The following is a 19,470-nucleotide window of genomic DNA, read 5'->3' as shown; positions in this document are numbered from 1 at the left end:
CTGCGAACACTAGATGTCACCAAGGAAGGATCTGTGCTCATAATATTCTTAACAGATTGTATTAACCACGAGTGGCCTAACAACATACCTGAGTGGCTCCCTTTCGATCCTACCCTTTTAATCGTCATGGACCCATAGCCTTAAAGTCGGGGCGCACTTCACGGCACCGTGCCCGAGATGGACATCACACGGTGGAAGGATTGCACAGTGTTATACGAATGGAATTGCTCAATTATCTCCACATCATAACCGAGCACCCTCACTACATCGACATAGAACCGAGATTTATTTAGTTTAGTTCATATTTTGACGTTGGCGGTGCGATCTCGGCAGGCACTACTAGACCTGCTTTATGAAGTTCGTTTCCGTTTTACTGCTAACTTCAATTTTTAAAACACACGCATTGTCAAACATGGTGGTCCTGAAATATGAATTGTGGTATTCTAAAATATTGATAACATTTCATTATCTGTCAGATTAAGAAAACTTGAATATATTTTCGCAACCGCCCGCGTTAAAATGTTAAAGAAAACTGATACAGCCTTCGAACAGGTCAACGACAGTAGGCACACGAGAGTAATACGGGCGAGTTGTGGGCAAGTGTGGTGTTCTAGGAGAAGGAACCTTCATGCTACCGTTCTAACAGGGTGCGTTAATGTATGTCCCGATCTTTATCTATAGGCACAACGGCTGTTAAAGGAACAGGAACAAGGATTCAGGGAATTAGCTTGTGAGGTGTTGATTTACTAGTATGACCTGGGTTAAGGGAAATAATCGTAAAACAACACACACTACAAGCACGTCCAGAATTCATTTGATGAAATTATTCATGAAGCAGATCATTAAAATTCGTCGGCCTACTTACCACTTCCTGTCACTGCTCCACATAATATTTCTAGTACTTCTCATTATCGTTCCTGGTGCAGCAACTGTTCAGCAAACCTGTAATGAGTAAAAAATGTTAATTAGTTGTTATAAAATATATCACAAAGTAGTAATCTTGGCAATCATATATTGCCAGATTGTGGTCAGCCGCATCATGAAGCAATATTTTACGTAAATGACTACCGCGAATAATACTTTTATCAAGATTGATTATATTGTTCTAAAGAAGAGAAGTGAAATACTGAATACCAATGAAATTAAATAGATCAAAACAGGTGGGATAATTTCATAAACTAAAGAACTGTTCCATTATCATGGCTGTTTTTGCTGCTTATTTATGACTAGTGACTTCGTAGTAAGCATTTAAGTTTCGTTTTGTACACATTTCCATGCAATCTGTTCATCATCATGTAAATGTTTTCATTCCCTTCCATAAAGGGGAAGGGTGGGCCACCCAGAAGGCAATGTCCTCCCTCCGCCCAGGTTGGGGATAAGTGAAGGATTAGGAACGTGTGTAAAGGTTATGGACAGTGATGAAATGGGAAGGGGTAATGGACCTTTTGGTTAATTATTTGTGTAATGTTATCAGGTTAATTAAATAGGGTAATTTATTTAATTTCTTTAAAGACATATTTTGTCATTGACTGTTGTTGTTGTGGAGGTGGTGGTGGTACTAAATAGTGTGGTGATGGTAAGAATATGCTATTCTTTTGCTATTTGCTTTACGTCGCACCGACACAGATAGGTTTTATGGCGATGATGGGATAGGAAAGGCCTGGGAATTGGAAGGAAGCGGCCATGGCCATAATTAAGGCACAGCCCCGGCATTTGCCTGGTGTGAAAATGGACAACCACGGAAAACCATCTTCAGGCCTGCCGACAGTGGGGCTCGAACCCACTATCTCCCGATTACTGGATACTGGCTGCACTTAAGCGACTGCAGTTATCGAGCTCGGTGATAAGAATATGGGGTAAGTGATTGGAAGTGGGAAGTATGAAAGATTGGCGAGTATTTTTTAACTTTATTTATTTGATTTAGTTTATTTTTGTGGTGGTGAATAGTTGTGGATAATAAGAAGACGACGCGGTAAGCTCTCGGAGATGAGAAATATGAATGGAGAGTCATTTATATTCCTTTCTTCTTCTTCTTCTTCGTTTTCTTCTTCCCAGCCACCAACCCAAGTCCCGTCAGGTTATAACCATAAAAGCGATAAAAATATTCCTCCATGCCCACCCAGATTACCCATCTGATTTAAATAAGTTATATAAATGGCTGAAAATGATACTGTAAATAGGGCGGGTACTGGAGGGAAGTATGGAGCTGGAATGACCAGGCCGCAGATAGCCGTGAGCCGTGAACACTTTTATTTTCTGGGGGGCGAAGAGTGGAGAGTCCAAGGGCAAAAACTATGCCCTTTTACTAATCGTACTGACCTTCGGTTCAGAGGGTACCGGGTTCGATTCCCGGCCGGGTCGGGGATTTTAACTTTAATTGGTTAATTCCAGTGGCTCGGGGGCTTGGTGTATGTGGCGTATTCAACATTAGAAATCTTCCTAGGTATGGCTCTCATCTTCACAGACATGCAGGTCACCTAATAGGCCGTCTACTGGAAAAAGACCTGCACCAGGCCTCTCCGGAGGCCATACGCCATTATTATTATGATGATACAGAAATAATCTGAAATCCCATATGCCACATTACTGCCAGAAAATATCCATCATGGACTCTATCGAACACCTTTTGAAAATCCAGACTTTAATTTCACCTGGCATTCGCTTCGTAGAAAAGCACCGGTTCCTTATAGCTTGGAGATTGTGTTATTTTTCTGCTTAGAGTGCCACAGTGTGACCTTGTTGGATGACTTTCTATGTAGGGCTTTTTCCGACTTGCAAGAATGTTCATAAATATCTTATCATCGGTATTAAGTAATGTTACTGTACGGAAGTGTCATAATGTTTTAGGTGTTTTGACCTTGTATTTGAAAATCCTCACGCCATTAATTGAACCCCAATCAATATGACAATTTCCTTGAAAAGTATGTTCATTATCTCCACAAAGGCAATTTTGATGATAGGCCCGTTCTTCTCGTAGGAAATGTGTATCAGACTGTCGGGGTCCGGTGAGGGCCTACTACTGGCTGCGTGCATCGTCTTATATGCCGTACTTCTTCTTCTGCCGTTGTACGGCATAATTTTGATTTTTCTTCTGCCAGAAAGGACATAGAGCAAGACCGCACAAGAGAACCTTGAAGAATTTTGCACTGGATTTATATTCTTCTTTCAAGAGCTGCTAGAGTGTTGGAGGTATCAAAACCCGTTTCCTGTCGAACTATAAGGTAACTTACTAATACATAGAATGAATATAGAGTTTTACTTCTACTGTTAGGGGTTTCTGCCCCGTGTCACTTAAAAACAGGTTGTTGTGATGGAGAGTGGCCTCTGCCTTGGTAATCTGTTATGCATATCTATCCACTGCTGAATAAATTCCTCTTTTATGTTACCATTCTTTAACAGGGATTTGTTTAATTTGCACATGCCATCCCCACCCTCGGTATGGGAGTATCATTACCCATTTTCATAACCACAGCATGATGGTAGCTAAATGGTACTATGTTAACAGTTATGTCACGGACACTGGAAATTAATTCTTTATTTACATAAAATATATCAAGACGAGATGCTGCTGTTCCTTCGAAGTAGGTGTACATAACTATCTGGCCATGTTCGATTTCCTACACATCACACAGTTGTAGATTCATATAAATTTGTTCATACACTGGGAACGAACTGAAGTGTCCTTTTTGATCTTTCGAAGTCAGTACACAACCGAAATCACCTCCAGTAACTAGTATGCTTAAGTTGTAACGCAAGTAGTGAAGTAACAGTATAGTAATGAATTCCTCTCTTTAATGAAGTCAGTATGTCCCAGAGTGAAAGTATTTTTCACGTATATGATATTTTGATCTGTTGAGATAGATAATTCTTCCACTTGAATGACTTTCGATTAATTTAATATTTATACTTCCTTTATGAAGTATTGCAGTACCTTCCAGACTCCTCTCCGGGGTTGGCAATTTAATCATAAAAGGAGCCAGGAAAAGATAGATTACTGCTGCTGGCTTCTTGCCTATTTTAGGTACGTTGTGTTACACATTATCTGCCACTAAACGTGCTGGCAATGCGATATACATACGTACGTACGTACATACATACATACATACATACATACATACATAAATACAAACCATTTACACAGCATGTTGGAAACAATAATAATACCACGGGTATAGTCCACTACAGTATTATATTCAAACGTTCTTAGTTTTGGCTCATGAGCACTGTCTGAAGAATCAGTCACTCGAGATAGATAAGAAATGAGTCCAGATTTTTTCAACCATCAAACTCTTCAACTTCGAAAGATATTTTGTATAAGTTTACACTAAAACAAAAAACCCTCGTTAAATATCCAGCTCGTCACAACAAGATGAATAGTAATATGAAGGCACGAAGTCTGTATCTACACATCACATACTCTACTCAAGTCAATAAGAGGAAAACAATGAATACTTCACTAAGAAAACCTCGCAGTCTACAATGAGTGATCCAAAGCAAAACATAATAGAAAAACTGAACCCACAAAGCGTCAGGGGAGAATGGCATATGAAACCGCATGACCAGGTATCGAAACACCCACACAGACCAATAAGGTCACACATAACATGACATTTCAACAACATAACTTCATTTCAGTGTTAGTTTGCATTTTATGTCCTCTTTACTTCTGCCATCGCTAATTAATCTTCTGCTCAAATCTACTTTCTTATAAGACTTCCTTTCCTAACTTAACATTTCCAGCATCACCTGACTTTGTTCGAAAGCACTCCATTTCTTTATATTTACTTTTTTCCTTCCTTTTACTTCTCCAAGGCCGTGGCCATACCATTCACCAATTTCTACACATCTTCTGCAGACTCAGATAAAATAACAATATCGTCGGCAAATCTCAGAGATATTATTCCTCACCTTGGATTGTGATTCACTTTGTCAATACCACTTCGATTTCCTTCACCTCTGTTCTACATAAGTAGTGAAAAGGATAGGAAAGTTGAAGCCTTGCGCAACTCCTTTATGGATTCCTGTCTCTTTTTAATAGCCCTTGATTCTTGTCAATGCAGTCTGATTTTTGTACACACTGTAAATAATGAATTTTCTTGGGAATAGGTGTAACAACATTCTCTTTAGAATCAAATGGCATTTCTCCTGCATCGTACGAGTACATTTTACACACTAAATCGAATACCCCCATCACGCAAATTTTTCCTAAGAATCTCAGTAATTCTGAGGGTATGTCATCAATTCCAGCTTCCTACCCAAGCCTTTCATAGGTCTTTCTTATTCTGACCTCAAAATTTGGTCTCACGTTTCATCAGCATCAACAGGCTCTTTTATTTCCAGAGACTTATCACCTATTTTTTAATTGACATAATTGTTGAATATGTTTCTGCCAATTTCCTGTTTGTCTCCTTTCCATATAAGTGATTTTCCATTTGAGCTATTAATATTTACACACCTAGCTTTCCTTTCACCGCAGGTTTCCTTGTTGTTCCTACATGCAGCACCTACCTTTCCTACAACCATACAATCTTCAACATCTTTGTACTTCTCTATCAGCCATTCTTCCTTAGCTGTCCTACACTTTATGTCTATTTCATTCGCGAAACTCTTGTACTCTTCTCCGTCCTCCTCAATTTTGTATGCTTGTACTTCCGCTAGTCGTCAATCATGTCTAGTATTTCCTGCGTCAAGCACTGATTATTACTTGATTTCGTCTTTCTTCCTTACTTTTCTTCAGCAGCGTTACCGGTCTCATTCTTCATGATTATTCACTCATCACCTATTGTGTTTCCTTCCGCCTTTGCATTTAATCCTTGTGTAACATGTTCCTTCAAATAATCCCCGATTGTCTGTTCCTTCAAACTCTCTAGATCCCATCTCCTTGCATTCCTTTCTTTCTTCAATTTGTTCACCTTCAGATGGCATTTGACCACCACGTCGTGCTCAGAGACCATGTCTGCTCCTGGGAAGGTCTTGCATTCGAACATCTGGTTTCGGAATCTCTGAGTAATCATAATGATATCTGTTTGATACCTTCCAGTGCCTCCAGGTCTTGCCCACGAATAGAGCCATCGTTTGTGGCGTTTGAACCAAGTATTACCAAGGACTCTCCTACTACATTACCTTCCCTTAATTGGCCTACTATTGAATTCCTGTCTTCCAACACGTTAGACTTTCATCTCCTTTAACACATTTTATTAAATCCTCTATCTCTTCATATATTATTACAATTTCTTCATCACCCGCTGAACTAGCACGTATATAGACCTCCACTATTGCGGTGGGCACTGGCTTGGTGTAAATCTTGACAGCAATAATCCCTTCTTTATGCTGCTAGTAGCAGCTTACCCATTGCTCTATTTTCTTATTAATTATTAAACCAAGTACTAAATTCTCCCATTCGATTTTATGTTATAATTCTGTAGTCGCTTGACGAAAAATCTTGCTATTTTTGCCAACGTATTTTGCTTATACCAATTACATCTAACTTTAGTCCATTAATTTCCCCTTTTAGATTCTCTAACCTAACACAGTGATTCAAACATCTAACATTCCACTCTCCGACTTGCAGAATGTCAGTATTCATCTTCCTGATGATTGCTCCCTCTCGTGTAACTCCCTCCCGGAGATCTGAATTGGGGACTATTTTACTTCCGGAATATTTTACCTTGGATTAAGCCATCATAAGTACACATTCACACAGAAAGAGCTGCATGTCCTCCGGAGTTAGTTACGGCTCTAGTGTCCCGTTGCCTTCAGCCATTTAGCAATACCAACAAAGCTAAACCAGGATAAATATTATACCATATTAATCAATCACCCTGTCTGATACCCCCTTTTCGAAAGGCTGATACCCCCCTTTTTGATGAGCCATTCGTTAGTCTGGTTTCTCGAGAGATAACCAAGTTGTTGCGCGATTTACATCACGTAGCTATGAGCTTGCATTCGGGAGATAGTGGGTTCGAACCCCCCACTGTTGTCAGACCTGAAGATGGGTTTCCGTTGTTTCCCATTTCCGCGCAGTCAAATGCTGGGGCTGTGTCTTAATTAAGGCCACGGTGGCTTCTCACTCTAGCCCTATCCCATCGCTTCCATAAGACCTATTTTTGTCGGTGGGATGTAAAGCAAATTGTAAATTGTATATTGTTGCACCTACGGCTCAGCTACCTGTTTCATTGTGACGTGCAAGCCTTCCCACCGCGGCAAGGCCACATGGCTCACAGACGAAAGTAAGAGTAGCATAAGGCATAGAAAGCACCAGACTAAGGTAAGCCTTTCTGCACAGGAGAAATTTTGCTAAGCACAAACATAGTTATACATACTCGAATTTCACATTCTGGAACTCTTTGGATCATGGAGTTTGCAGAAGTGGAAACATGAATGACAACCAATTCGGAAGGAAGCAGTATTTATTGTAATCTGAAGTATGTTGTTATGGATCTGTGGACAGTAAAAGGAATAAATTGGTTAACAAATGAAGAGGTACTGGATTAAATTACTGACTGTGCGGAGAAACTCAACAATAAGTGGAGACAGTATAGACATATGAAATTTTAAGTACTTAGGTCAGGATGGCGCAGGGATGCCAAGCTACGCATACATTCTTACACATGCCAGTGTTTTTTTTTTTTTTTTTTTTTTGCTAGTTGCTTTACGTCGCACCGACACAGATAGGTCTTATGGAGACGATGGGAGAGGAAAGGGCTAGGAGTGGGAAGGAAGCGGCCGTAGCCTTAATTAAGGTACAGCCCCAGCATTTGCCTGCTGTGAAAATCGGAAACCACGGAAAACCATTTTCAGGGCGGCCGACAGTGGGGTTCGACCCTACTATCTCCCGAATACTGGATACTGGCCGCACTTAAGCGACTGCAGCTATCGAGCTCGATATACCAGTTTTAACAATTAATTTAGGAGAGAAGAGTTCGCTGAAGAACGTGCGAACTGGGGCAGTATATCAAAGTATCCTGGACACCCAAGATCCAAACACACCACATTCTCTGAAGAATGACTTATGAAACCGTAATTTATGTTGAAAAAGGACAGTTAAAATTTGAAATTATGCTTGATTCCGTTCCTCAACCAACTAAATTACCGCAGACTGTGAAGAATTGTAGAATGGTAAAACTGCAATTTGATACAGGAGTGGTTGGGCAATCAACAAGTAATTACCCAATTTCACGTCTGATGTTCTACATTTTTCATTTGTCATTGGTGTTATGGTGGCATTCTTTTAATCAATTAACACTTTTGAACGAATTTACTTTTTTAATTGGAAACTGCGCAATTCAAGTGAAAGTACATTTAGGGGTAATATTTCTTGTGGTTATTGTCAATTATTTTTTGACGTTTCACGTTTCACCGCGAATTCAAATATCCTATCGATGCCATCAACCTATTTTCCGTGAGAATTCCTGTCAGCAGCCAGTATTGCAGCCCGAAGTGTCGTAATTGACTAAACATTCCCCAAGGAAGATGTATAAATGCAATACAATTCAGATCTCGAGGGTAGGCTATCTATGCCCCTTTAGCATTGACAACGTCCCACTGTATTTTAATTTGTTCGCTAAGTTGTTTCCAAAAAGTCCCTGGCCTAGCAAATGGAAGTGGGACTCAATCACTGGCATAGGCCCGAGGCTTGCTTGAAATATTATGAGTAGACACTGAAACTTTCTCCTGTAATGTTTCAGGGTCCACGGATGGATTAGTTAGTCCTAACCGCCAGAAAGCCAGAAGAACCACTGCTCAGAATGTCTGATGTGTTCACGTCCCAGTAATTTTTATCCAAATCACTAATAATGTACATTATTAGAAGAATAGTTTCTTACCTTATTCCTCGTTAAATTAATTCATTGTTGGTAAAATTTAAGGATTTCATGCTCAAAACATACTTGAATTTACAATTTTACATACAGAATTTACAATTTTATGTAAATTGTTTACCACAAGGACGTGACTCTGTTGTTTTAAAGTTTCATATTGATTGACTGGGATGATAACTAATGAATTTTGAGAGGCTGACGATGATGTAAATGAGTTATGAAGTGAAAATATTGAAGGCAAGGAATAGAGACATGTAATTTGACAGTATGCCTTCCCTATCGCAGACAATAAATATCGGTAGTTAATTACAGTATAACTACCTTACCAGCTGTTATCACAGCTTTTGTGGTATTAAAATTCAGCCTTCAGTAGTTTTATGAATTCCTATCAGTCCAAATACATAAACCTGAAATGAAATTACCCTGATTCTCTATTGGGCCCGCGATGAATGTCCAAGTAAATCAAACACGCTAGTAGAACAACATATAGAAAAGTCGGTATTTATTATCGTTTATTGCATACGAATACAAGGTACGACCTACTGAACCCATTTCCTAACGTCTTTATAGACAGTGCGCCACATCATACATTTCTATGAAAACTTATATCTTTCTCCATGCGTGATTCTCCTTGCTAGAGCAGCTAGCGATCAATACTTTCCGATATTCATTTGTCTATTGCTCTGTGTGAGAGACAATGCATAATTTGCATTACATTAGACATAACTTTCCATGTTAGGAGCGACCAATGAGAACTATAGCTACTTCGTGATTTACTCAGGACGGGAACTATTTTAAGGAGAATGAAGTAATTCTAGTCTATTTAGAGTCACAACTAGGAAGCCTTTATATTAAGATGATATAAAAAATTTCTATCATGAAATGAAATCTCACATGTCTGAATGAAGTAGATGTGGAGGCGTACGCTTGTCCAGGTTTCAAACCCAGAATTTTAGTGACGCTGCTGAAGAGTCGTAAGTGCTTTACGAAATACGCCTAATATAGTGATCTCTGTAATGGTATATTCTTTAGGATTCATTAGCATATCAGGCAATGTTGTGAAACCTTATGGTTGAAAAAAAGAAAACCAGTTTGCCAGAGGCAAGTGTCAGCGGAAAGAAGCCAGAGTTTTCGAGCCCTCTTAGGTTTGACTATAAAGGAGCTGAAAAAAAGGGGATGCTTCATCATTAACTGCGAGTGGTGGAAAAAGCTCCAGCGTTAGTCTGTGTGAGAGTTCAAGTCAACACTAGTCAAAATTTCACCATTTTGAGAGGTGGGACTCTAACCTACTACTTGATGAGCAAGAAAGAACTTTGTAATAATTCGCATCGAAAGTCGGAAATAATTGTAAAAATTTTCAGAAGTGCGCAGTAATGGACTCTTAACATTTTTCATCGATGAACAAGAAAAGATTCAGTTATATTTTCATTCAGACCTAAGATAGCGGACATAGAGCAGGATCTATGTGGAAAGTTACCCTATGACGAAATATCCTGTTTTAGCCAGCGGGAACCAGGTGCAAGCCGTCTCAGCCGCGTGAAAGTGAGTTAAAACTGTCAAATTTATGCGGTTGAATTTATCTGTTTGAAATCATCCCTTAGCCACCAGTATCGATCCACCAGAACGGTAAATTGCATGTATTTGAACAGCGAGGTTTGGAGCTCGTATGATGATACGGAAAGACGTTATTTAAGGCAAAAAATTGAATGAAGTGTCGTGTGGTACTTCGATGTTGTGTAATATATATAATTTTTTGTAAATATTACCAAGAACATTTTGTTTCTGCGTCGAAGTTGTGTGCATCAATAATGATACTCCTGGTCATAGCATGTGTGAGTTTGGCCAGATAAGTGTCTGAAACAGCAGTTACAGTGTTAATGTTCATTTTCATCGATTTTGACACCACTCTTAGGTAATTCAGTATTTATTTGTGTTGTAAATAAAACACATTTGGGAATTCAAGAACAGTAGTAGTAAATCTCGGAACTTATCTATGTCCAAGAAGTGATATTTTGTCCATAGTGCTCTGTCAATGATAGTTCAAATTTTTTAACATCCATAATAATTTGTCCCCTGTAAAAATGAATAGTCTATAACTTATGGTAGTTTTGGTGTAATAACAGATTCAGGGATTTTAGCAGTGCAAGGGGTGTATTTGACCTGATTCAGAATAAAGTTGAGGCCCCAGTCTAGGCGTGATTGTATTAGAGTTTATATTCATCAGTATTGGACTGAACTACACTATTTCTGGATTGTAGGATGTTCCGTCAGGCAGTTTGCGTTCTTCCATTGAATGAATATGGTCTATGGTGTAGACGATGAGCTCGATGAGATATGTGTTGTGCACAAGGATTGAACAGGGTGAAGCTTATAAGCCCCTGGGACACGGCTGTATATTATATGCAGATGAAATCTTATGCAGGGTGATGCTGTGAAGGCCCCTGAGGATTATTGATCCCACAGTTTCGATTTTTTTTGAGACCGTGTAATAGAGAAATTTCGTGGTGGAAATTGTTCCCATTGTGTCCAAGTAAATCTTAGAGTGGGTTATGCATAATTTGGGTCTGGATGATATTCGAATTCAAGAATTTATAACGGAAAGATTTTCTTTAGAATATTGTATTAAGTTATTGCTTTCTTTTTTAACATCGTATCGAATTATTAGAAGCCTCCGTGGCTCAGGCGACAGCTCGCCGGCCCAAAACCACTGGGTTCCGTGGTTCAAATCCCGGTCACTCCATGTGAGATTTGTGTTGGACAAAGAGGAGGCAGGACAGGTTTCCTTCCGGTACTCCGGTTTTCCCTGTCGTCTTTCATTCCAGCAACACTCACCAGCATCATTGTATTTCACCTGTCAGTGATTAATTATTGCCGCGAGGGAGTGCAACAGGCTTCGGCAGCCTGCAGAGATCCTATCCTCACCATCCATTCCATTCCTGGCGTGGTTGAAACTGGAAACAGGTTGTGGATTTCATGTTGAGTTATTGTTTCTTTTTAAAAATGTAATATCCTGGTGAAGTATCTGTGTGAGAAATGATGATAGACTTCAAGGAATGCTGGGGCTTTTTACATTTTGCTACATCGAATAGTTTCCTTTTGAAGTTGGATTTTATTACGATGTGCTTGAGTGCACGTTGTTTCAGTCCTAACTAATGAACATCCGTAGTGTAGGAAATATAACCACTCACTGTGGGATGTTGTTAACAGCTGGGCATACAAGGCTGAGACGGCTTAGTGATATTTAGTTAAGGTAAGGTAAGGGTTATTCTGCCCGAAGGCAGGTCCGAAACTCCGCAGAGGTGTTCCTGAGCCGGAGTTTACGTGCGGTAGGGTGGCCAGTTCCTTTCCGCTCCTCCATTCCCTTACCACCAACAGCACGTGGCAACCCATCCAACTCCTGACCACGCCAAATGTTGCTTAACTTCGGAGATCTCACGGGATCCGGTGTTTCAACACGGCTACGGCCGTTGGCTTAGTGATATTTCAAGGATTTTTAAAACGATAAGATTATTTGTTAAGATTTTCCTGGTGGGTGTGTGTATTTTATATTTTTAATATTGTGATTTTTTGTGCTGTATGCGGGCGAGACGTGCACCTAAACGAGCGCGACAAGAACTTCTACGGGTGTGGAAGAGAAATATCTCCAGCGCGGTTCACCATGAAGGAGAGTGGTGCCTCAGGACCAACGAAGGAGTCTATGCCATGTATGGTGACGTTACACAACACTAGTCGGAATGTGTATTCCAGTGAAACGTAAAAACGCTCCGCCATATGACACCTTATTCAACAGTACTTGGTTCTGACCATGCATCTGCGTGTGTACAGATCGCTAAAGGTTTGACTATCGTGTGTTTTATTTGGCATTGTTGTATAGTGTTGTGTAAGTTTCTGTTGTTTAGCACGTCTTGTGTTTTTGAGTGCAAGTTGAACTCACTCTTAATTAAGCGGTTGCCTTCATTAGGAGTCCACATATGATAGGAATTATTTTTAAGTTGTGTTTCCTTTGTTTTATGGAACATTAAAAGTGATAAAAATGAGTATGGAATAGTTCTTTTATAGACCCGATAAGTGAGAGCGCTACCCATATTTATTAACAGCCCACCAACTACTTCGTGGGTTAACTGTTACCTTTGATTCTTAAAACAGTATGCATTGGTTGGGCTGAACTGTTTTAAATTAACCTGAAAGTTAATTAATAAGTCAATTATTAAGTTGAGTTAATTAAACTTCATTTGAGAGTTGCTTAGTGTGTTTCATAATCGTTGCTAGTTCACCTGAACATGCTGAGTTCATATGCTTATTTAAGCACCTTCAGTTAATGTCATTACGATGTAAATTTTCCTCAAACGATGCAAGATTCTCTGTTTTTTTAAAACTGAACCTTGTGTGCCATGTATGGTTAATGAGTACGTTTGAATCCATTACATTTTTGGTGATAGTCTACGACTGCCCAAGCTGAAAATTTAAATGTGCGTACGGTGTTCTACGTTGATATCCAATTGGTGAATAACTCCTTCGTAAAAGAAAATTATATCTTACTAACTCAGGTCGAGTACGCTCAGGCATGAAAGATTAAACATTCAAGATTAAAGCTAATTTGACGTATGGTCACACTTGAAACCAGATTCAAATTTTTCAGTTTCTTTCCTCGTTCGGGTTCATAATACTTCAAAGGTAATGTGGAACTTAGGATTAAGAATATATACCTGTTGTTCATTTTTGGGATTGAAAACTTTACTTTGGCTATTTTGTTCATGTAATTTTAAAGTCATCAACTTTCTATGGATTCCCTTTACCACTTTTTAATGTTATTAAATTTGAATTAGTAAAAAATTTGAGTCTTGTTATTTCAATTAATACATCCTCTTTCGTACACCGCCGATAGTCAACAAAGTGCCTAGAATAAACCGCTGAGATATACGAGAGTCAAGGAATATTAGAGATTGTTATGCCTTTCAGCGTTCAGTCTACGAGCTTCTGATTTAACTAAATGCCTCCACTATTCTCTGTTTCAACTACCTCAATGGCCTAGTTTAGTTCCACAGCTCATATCATTAAACCATTAAAATCCGAGTCAAACCATCATTGCCTTTATCACCCACTGTTTTTCTTACCCTCCATGGTCAATTCCATTCTTTCCTAGGTAACCTATGATCCTCCATTCATTTCACATGACTCTATACTGGAGAACATTTATGAAGGCTATTGCGATTGCGGCTTCAACTCCTGTAGCACAATAATAATGAACTAGAAGTACATTACATCAGATTGCATGTTAATTTTAAATTATGTCACTAGCAATCACCGAAAAGAAGTTCACGTCTAAGGAAACAGGCTGTCAAAATTAAAAATTATAAACGATCATGCAATTTGAAAAATCAATATTGTAAGGATCTAAAATTCGCTCTTGGCATCTGCAAATGTGGGCAAGGGTGTCCCTTGTAAGTGTATTACCACAGCGGAAGGGCAATTTCATATCTTCGATTACTTTTATCGACAATCATAAGGTTTTGTATTGCATTTCATTCAGACATATTACTATATTTGTCACACGTAAGGGCATATAAGCAGGTAATAATATAGTGTACGTTGGAAGGCACAAGAGTTCGTGGAGGAAGTGAGAAAGTTATAAAACAGGGAGGTTGGACAATTTCAGTAAAATGTGTTCGATGTCAGCTCTTCCTCACACAGGAGAGGAAACTACAGATTGTGTGGTCCAGTCAGTGCACAGCTCTATACAGAGCTATATAAAATTGATGTGGCAGATTAGCTAACAGACCGTATGTGTGTTTCCAGGAGACAGAAAGTACTTTCGGCATAAATGTTTCAAACAAACTCCAAGCAATATGTCCACGAAACATTCATTTGGAGACAAGAAAAACTGGAAAAATGACGAAAGAGCACGAGAAAGTTAAAAAAATCAGTCGTTGATGAATATGTAAGTAAAAATTGTTCATTTCCGTGTGATTCCTGCTCGGGTCGCATATATCGTATCACTGTAGATGCATGCTTTGCAAGCAAAGATGTTATACTTAAGATATTGCCATTGAAAAGTAGAAAGTATTTCCGACCCCTTCATGTGCATTTCTTTCGGAAATATCAGTTATATATGAGAAGGGCCAATGATTTTTTGAAAATAAAATGTGAAAAACCACAAGTAAATGTTACATGATTGGCATTTCACGATTAGAATTCATTCTGTGGTAAACAATTAATTTCATGCACCAAAGTAAACGCTGAAACTGCAATATTGACATGCTCATGACATGTAATTAGTGTACCTTTCTCTAGTGAACTGCTTCAATGTGAAAGTGATATTGAACTTAAAAAAGTATTTTTAGTAGGATGCGAATATTGATCTCCTCCACTTTTCTTTAACAAATTCATTGAAATCCTACATCTTCACTTCGAAGACTAATAGTGGTATCAACAGATGAGTAAAACAAATGTATTTTACGTATCGTAGTTACTTTAAGTAGACGGTTTGTGACAATGCCGATGGACAATGTAACGATATACAGTACTCAGAATATTGAATTATGCGTGTTCTTCCTGATTTTATGTTAATATTATGTTCCCTTGAGTTACCTAAGTTCCCTCTTAGGACTTGAATAGATGATTAATAAGATATATCTTCAGATAGAATGTACTATGTTACATGGGAATGACTCATGACACCGTTATTGTGATTAATGATCTATATTCTAAGCACGTCTTTGTGAGTTTCCGATCGCTCGCAGTCGAGGGTGTCCCTTGTTAATGTGTTACCATCATGAAAGAATACAAATCCTAAATACTGGAAATAATCGAGCAGTTCCAGTTTTGTATTTTCTAACTGCTACTCAAGCCTATTAAGTTTCTTACCTACTGACATCACCTTCGTCTTGGAAATGTTAATTTTCATACCACAACCGCTACACGTCCTTTCAAACTCCGAGATATTAGATTGCAGTCATTCAGCACAGTCTGACATTAAGACCAAGTCGTCGGCATAGGACAAAATTGCCTTACTAGATTTCTACCAAAAGTTATTCCCTCCTTGCCTGTAGATGCCATTCCGTGAGAGGTTCACATGAATAATGAACACCAAAAAAGAAAGATTATAGCCAGTTCTGGCCCCTGTAATTACTTTGAATCAAGAACTCCAGATCTCACTGCAGCCCGATTGTCAACAAAACTGTCCTTGAATGCCTGTAAGAACTCACCCTGAATCCCAAAATTTCTCAGTATGGCTGATATCTTTTCCCTTAGTACTCTGTCATATGCCGTACCTAGACCTATGTAACATTAGCATAACTGTATCTTCCTCTAGTAGCATTTTTGATAAGTACTGAAATTCTGGTCCTTAGAGTTACTTTGTGATCTGAAACCACGCTGGCTTTCATTCAATTTGGTCTCCACAACTGATCGCATCCTACTTCGTGTAAACACTTCGCCCTGTATACTGATCAATGAAATACATCCATAGCTGTTGTAAACTTATGTTCGTTTATTTATGGATAGGTGCGTTTACTGCTTTCGTCGAAATCAAGCGAATGAGCGCGTGGGGCCTATCAATTTCCTTTAGTCACGATGATTTCTAACGACGGGTACAAAGTGTTGAAGTGCCTAACAGTGTTCTAATCACATCTGAGTTGCAATGGTATATTTTCCATGAATACATCAACACTTCATGGAGAAAAGTGACGTAAATATTGTATATCTGATGGTGTAGAATATGGTAAGGTCTAGTAAAGAATTAGGCGGGGTAAAGATTACACACTACACACGTATCATCTGCAATTTGTCCTTGTCTTTCCATTTTAACACCAGTTTCCCCTCTTTCATTTACACAACTGTAAATTGCACCTTCCCACTCTAAAGTAATGCATTTATTGTGCGCGCTTTTTCAGATTAGTTTCCAGTTCTTCAGAGGGTGTTCGATCTGAATAAGGTGGGGGTGGTGGGGTGAAGGGCTTCCGCTGTAATAGCGTTGTATAAGTACTTTTCCATTTGTTCACCTTCGAGTATTTGAATTAAATTTTGCCCTCTATGGGAACCATTTTGGTGATCGAAAGCATCCTCACTACACGGTAGTCATTACAATTGGCTGTACGTCGCATCAACACAGATACGTCATGTGGCGACGATGGGATAGAAAAGGGCTAGAAGTGGGAAAGAAGCGGCCGTGGCCTTAAATACAGTACAGCATTTGCCTGGTGAGAAAATGGGAAAACATGTAAAACCACAGGAAACTATAATCAGGGCTGCCGACAGCTGAGATTGGAACTCACTAGGTGATTCATAAAACTTGATGAAGAAACTGTCCAAAGGATATCCTTTAACGTTTTTTTTTTTTTTTTTGCTTTTAGGAAATGCTTCACAAAGAGAGCCATGCATTTTTGTTGTTGTACAGACAATAACAGTCCTCCACTCTTTTCCGGTAGACGCAGGTGATCTCTGTGTATTATACAGTGGTATCCTTTCCAAAGGAATTATCGTATAGCAATTTCAATACATTGCCATACAACTTTAGGGGCAGGTATAACTTGCGCTATGTACCATAATTTCGAAAGTGCGAAGAGTAACTTCCTGAAGTATGCCTCCTTGATTTTATCTTGGATGCTTTTACTGAAGTAAGTGCCCAGTATCTTTCAGTGGCTAACCACTGGTATCGCATTTAACTCCACTGTGTTGTGCATATTACTTCGTGCCTTGAGTGGCAAAAGGGAAGATTTCTTGTAGCTAATTCTTACTCCAGAGGCGTTTGAGGAAATGATTGCATATCTTGTACTAGCGGGTTCATAGCAGGACAGAAATTGAACGATCCTGTTCGATCTTGAGGCTTAAGGATGTAGTTAAAATCCCCAGGAATTACAGTAGTATAGCGTCATTGGCATTAGCTGTATGAGATAAGATGTCGTGCGTGAATAGATTGCTTCCTTCTCGTCGGAAGTTTGATACATTAAATTACACTGACGTTATTATTTCCGATGGGTACATTACAATATACCTCAATTAGAATTCCTTCCTGTACACAATCACTGTCAGCCTCTGGGTGTTGACAATAAATTCATCATCAACTAAGATTGGGATCGTTGACTTCTTGAAGATATTGCTTCCATATCCCTTATCTTACATGGGTACAATCTAAAATGTCAATGTCGTACTCCTTAGAAGAATGATTTAGTAGTGCAAGTGTAGTAATATTCCTTAAACAATTAACGTTAACAGTAGCACACGTGGAGCAAACAACAGCCATCAGAACTAAGAGCCACTGACTCACTATGAAATAATGAGTAAGCTGAACAAACTGTCAGTAAATCCTAATCAGTAAAGTATACTATTTCTGGCTACACCGCTACGAGCACTAGCATTCTGCCTTCTAGCTGAGGGGAGGTGAGGATGGGGGTGAGGTTGTCAAACACAACGAGAGCAGGGTAAGACGTAGTTTGTTTACTACCGCACGCTGCGTTATTCAGTGCTTTTCCACTATACTGAATAATCTGCCATTGTGCTCCTTTAGCCGTGAGAAGATTAAGCACATTCTCCACTGACCGAGATCTGGGTGTTTTTTCCCAATATTGCACATGTAATGGTCCTCTCCGCTGCCTTCGTGGCTTAGGCGCCTCTCACCAGTGGGTTCCGTGGTTCAAATCCCGGTCACTCCATGTGAGTTTTTCCTGGACAAAGCGGAGGCGGTACAGATTTTTCTCCGGTTACTCCGGATTTCCCTGTCATCATTCATTCAGTGACACTCTCCAATATCAGCCTGTCAGTCAGTCACCATTCATTGCTCCAGAGGAGTCCGGCAGGCTTCGGTAGTCGGCACAGTTCCTTTCCTCACCGCTAGATGGGGGCTTCATTCATTCCACTCCTGATCTGGTCGAATGGCTGGAAACAGGCAGAGGAATGTTCCTCTCCGCTATATATTGCTCCCGTAAGGGGCACTCAGAACAAAAAAATGGCTAGACGAGTTACATGTTCAATAGTCCTTCATAAATTAGTCAGGTCTATTTAGGCATGATAACCTTCAGTATGAATAAAGGAGGGAATTGCCCCTTTTATTTCCATTCACAACGTGCGAGTACCATTTGAAATACGAAAGGGATACTGCATAGACCATTCTTCTTCCCAGCACTTTCTTATATCCGTTGATAACAATAAAAAAGATTTATCCGGAATATCTGGGGTGAGTTCAGCACATGAACTGTTTTCACTATGCTATCTGCTGCAATAATGTCTACCTTTCCTATTCTTCCGTCTTTTAATATTATCGCGTGAAATATCTGATAATTTAATAATAATATTTCATATAAAACAGACGATATTACTTTAATGTATGCTACCGTTTCGATGTAGTCGAGCTATATCATCTGTATTTGGTCGTGGTTGAGCTTCAGGATGGTCTGGGTCAGAGGAAGACTGTTTCAGGCGGGGTGACCTATCAGAATGTCAGTTCGTGTGAGTTCAGGTGAAAGGTGATTAATGCAGGGGCGTAGCCAAGGGACGGCGGTTCCGACGGGTTAGAACCCCTCATTGAATTTTTACAAAAGTGAATAAACAGAAACCGACAATAAAGAAGTGAAAGTGGACGCCCTTGGTTGGCTCTTTTGAATATTCACAGAGACATAATTGTAAAACCAACGGTTATCTTGAATCTATTTTCTAA

At 39.3% G+C, this 19,470-nt stretch overlaps 1 long non-coding RNA gene across 1 annotated transcript in view; it reads right to left on the bottom strand.

Annotated features, from left to right (window-relative positions):
• Positions 1-891: 891 nt before the first annotated feature.
• LOC136862907 (uncharacterized) overlaps positions 892-19,470 on the bottom strand; it is a 250,002-nt gene continuing 231,423 nt past the window's right edge. The window contains exon 3 of the long non-coding RNA XR_010859094.2: positions 892-942. This is a non-coding gene — a long non-coding RNA (uncharacterized lncRNA). The remainder of the gene's footprint in view (positions 943-19,470) is intronic.

This window comes from Anabrus simplex, chromosome 2 (genome assembly GCF_040414725.1).
Source record: "Anabrus simplex isolate iqAnaSimp1 chromosome 2, ASM4041472v1, whole genome shotgun sequence".
NCBI classification, from domain to species: Eukaryota; Metazoa; Arthropoda; class Insecta; order Orthoptera; family Tettigoniidae; genus Anabrus; species Anabrus simplex.
Note: the sequence above shows the minus strand (reverse complement) of the source record. Positions and strands in the feature narration are given on the sequence as shown.